Genomic DNA, 3,991 nt, shown 5'->3' on the forward strand with positions numbered 1-3,991 from the left:
TTTATAAGCATCATACCAACTGCCTCTTCATATGGGGAAGGGGGTGGTGGGGGGTGAAGTGGTGCAATGTAATTTGCACCATCTAGCATATAGGAAATTGTGATGTCTGCGATGAACAGTGGTATGACAGAAAGCGACCACTTCTGCTTCCCTCTGCACAGGAAGAGTCAACAGAACAGCTTTGTTGTAATCACTTCTGTCTTTAAAATGACATATATGACACACACACAGGCTGTTTTTTTTGCTCTCACACATGCAGACGAATTTTGGCTTATGTGCACAGGAGTTCAAGTGCGGTTACTTGACACGTTGAGTATTGTAAATAATAATTGTGCACATACAAACAGCGCATGTACGGGCAGTTCTGAGGTGAATTTGACTCTGTCACTTAATGCAAAATAAGTGGCTTGTTCGTGGTTGACTTCCACTCTCAGCCCTCGGCCGTGTGACAGCAACAGACAAGTTTTCTCTCCGCCAAACCAGATCCAGTTAGGTAAGATGTTTTAATCCAGCTTACACTAGTGCTATTCTCCTTCTGACAACTGCAGGCGTTCAGTTGTGCCTCTCTGGCCCTTAAAGAATGTGACAAATCAATATTGAATATCTGTCGGCTGCCTCGCTGCATCTGCTCCGTCAGTTGTCACTTCCTTCACCCTCTGAAGAAACACAAGTTTCACAGCTCTTGTTTCCTTGCGCAACATTTCTCCAATATAATAGAGGGTGACTATTTCCTCCTGTGCATGCTGTGGTTTTTTATCGACTGTTGACGTAAGATTTTGTGGATGTGTTGCATTTTATTTAAGGCGTTTTGCTATAGTGGCAGAACGTATGAAGCACAATCAGGTATATTATAACCAGTTGAGCTGAAGTGAGGAGCAGCAGGATGTCAGCTGTTTGCTGCTGCTGCTGCTGCTGCTGCTGCTGCTGCTGCTGCTGGTCGGGACCCAGGGCATTTGTGATGTCTTCTTGTCTTCCTTCAAACTCGCTATTGTGGTTCAGCCAGTTCATGTCACCGTCTCAATTATGATTGACTCTTCCTGACCAAAGATACATAAAAACTGTGGCATTATTACGCATCTTGCGAGGTTGCTCAGGTTTTTTTACGCTGTGGAGACAACAGCTGAATGAAAAGGCATCATTGTTGTTGGTTTCTTCCATACACAAATTTCTTTTTAGCACCTTGGACCTTCTTTTAAATCCCCTGCTTTGAATCAGTCTTCATTTTTTTCTGCTAGATATAATGAAACATTGTGGCTCTTAATTCTTGCATTCTTCCGCTGTAGTTTATTCTTGACGTTGAGTGTAGGGCACAGTGTAATCATCAAACATTGCTGTGTATTTTATTGTTGTGGGTTTTCATGTGCTTGTTATAAAGCACTTTGTTATGCTGGTTTTGATAAGTGCTACACAAATAAACCTTATTAATATAGTAAATGTATGTTATTTAATGTATGTTGCTGAGTGAGAAACAAACATCTAAGCTGAAACATCTGCGTCCAGGGTAACAAGCTGATAACCAGGCTCTCTGCGGGTGTTGTTGCCCTTCTCATCATGTATTCATGACTATTTAAATATCTCATATGGAAAATAATCTATTTTCCTGCGATTGGAAGAGCCATACCTCATCATCAACATATGGAGAGACATTGGACCTTACATGTGTACAGTACAGTTTATCCTTCTCTCAAGTTCAGAAGGTGCCTACACGGTAATTACACCATGATACCCTTGAAATGCGATTTTCTGTGTAATTCCAGTGAGCCGCATTCATGAAGGAAAAAATAAGAAACAAGAAAAAAAGATCCCTTCTGTTTACATCCTCATTGCAGTGATGATGAACTGTAATGTAAGCAGAGATCGCTGTGGTGGCCACATTTTCCGCAGGTTATCGTGCCTGAATGCATGAAGTAGTTGTCCCAGAGTTTCCCAGTGTGTGGTCTTCGTCGTGCCTCGAGGAGCTCCTCACACAAAACTCATTTTGGTTTTGTGGTTCTGATAACGCTGTTAATGACATTGATGAAATCGCTGTTGAAAGACTAAATGCCTTTTTTAAATTTGATTGTGTTTATGTTGCTCAGTTATAATAATGGCAGCTATCAGAGTGAAAGATAAAATGGTCAGATGAGGTTTCTATAAAATATGTCGTGTCAAAGTAAGACGTGTCAGGGGGAGCAAAGGTACAAATGTTTTGTGAAGTCTATACTTCATGGTATACTTTATATATCGATATGTAGGTGTTACTGAATATCAGTGCAAAGTTTTGTCTTTCAGCAAACTAAAACAAAAATAGAAACACGGGGTGGGAGTTGTTTGTAATATCGATTCAAGTTTAACTTTAACTCATTCAAGCTTACATCCAGGGTGTAACTCTTTTCTGAGAGTACAAGATCAGGGCAGGTGGTGGCCACAGAGGTCTGTCTGTTCATGTATTAGTCAGCATAGCGGAGATGGGTGTTGGAGTACAGTCACCGCTGCCTCTTGCCATGACTGGCACTTCAGCGTGTCCAACACCTGCACTTGAAATTAATTTCCTCACATGCTGTTGACTTGGCGTTCAGCTCTTAGCTCTGCCTGAAGGATCGAGGCTACAGACCCAGACGTTCTGAGTAAACACAGGGCCGGATCACTGATGAGTTGTAACAGTGGAAGGGAACAGAAAATGTTGATACAAGAGATATAAGAGTTTCGAGGCTCATTGCTTGTAACGGCCAGACACTGCTTTGCATACCTGAGCACTTTTGGAAACGGATATATAGGAAAAGCATTAACGCCCACAGAAGTTGCAAAAAAAAAACTCCCTGCTGAGTCTCTGCACTTATATTAAATCATTTTAATAAGAGGGAAAACACACCAGTCATACCTGAGCGAAGTCACACCTCTCAATATAAATTGTGCGTGTTTTGACAAAGTCGAGGCACTGTAGATGAGACGTGTCGGCTGGTGGACTGAATTTTATCTACGCTTTGAGCCAACCAGGTGAAAAAAAAGTGACGGTTCTTCCTGTGATTTCACTTCCTCTTGTTGAGGTGAAAACACTCTGTCCTCTTGAGCGAGCGACCTGTCTGGGCTGTTTTGTGTGAGTAATCCTGCACATGTCGCACACCTGACAACTCAGGGGCCGCGTGGTTATGCTTCACATGGATTTCCAGATGAAATGAGCATTTTTGTGGGAATTTGAAATTGAAATTGGGTATTCTCTTTTCACATTTTCTCAGGTCGTGATGTGAGTTGACAGGGAGCCACTGTTGACATATGTGTACTTTTCTGTTCTTCTGCAACTCACGAAAGTTTTACAAAACTTCAGTCAGTCTCTTGATGGTCATGAATCTAAAAGTGATTGATCGAGTTCCTCAAATAATATGTTGGACTTTTTCTTGCTAAATATTCCATTAACATTGTTTATCTAAATTACAACACACATAAAATAAGACGGTAGTTTTGTATCCTTCAAAAATAGAGACATATCTGATGCTTTGGGGAAAGTTGTTACAGTTTTGGTGCTGCCACTAACTAACAGCGGTTGCCCTTCAACTGAAGGTAGTGATGTTAACAGACAGTGGGGAAGTATCAGCCTGACACTGTTATTCTTTCTCTCCCTCAGGTCTTTGTAGTCTCTCAGCACACTCTTGTCCTCCTACCTTTGCTTCAGCTACTTGTGCCTCTTTGCACTCTGTGCGACTCAGCCCTGCTGCCGGCTTTGGTTTCCCCCCAACTGCATGAAAAACCATTGAGACTAGAAAGAGGCCTCTCTCTCTCCAGAGCTGCAGCTGACCCTTCTCAGAGCTCTGACCGACCCCCTCATCCTCCACTTCATAACCATAACTTCTAAACCTCAAGCCAGCAGCTAGCTGCTTCAAAACCAACACGGTTGGCATTCGCTCTTCCTGGGCAGAAGAATCGACCATCATCCCCCGTCTGGCCCCGGATTGGTGCTCCTTCAGTGGAGGAGGGAGGGGAAGGAAGGCAGCTGAACGCTGTGCCGCTTTCCCCA

The sequence above is a fragment of the Echiichthys vipera genome (assembly GCF_963691815.1).
Source record: "Echiichthys vipera genome assembly, chromosome: 3".
NCBI classification, from domain to species: domain Eukaryota; kingdom Metazoa; phylum Chordata; class Actinopteri; order Perciformes; family Trachinidae; genus Echiichthys; species Echiichthys vipera.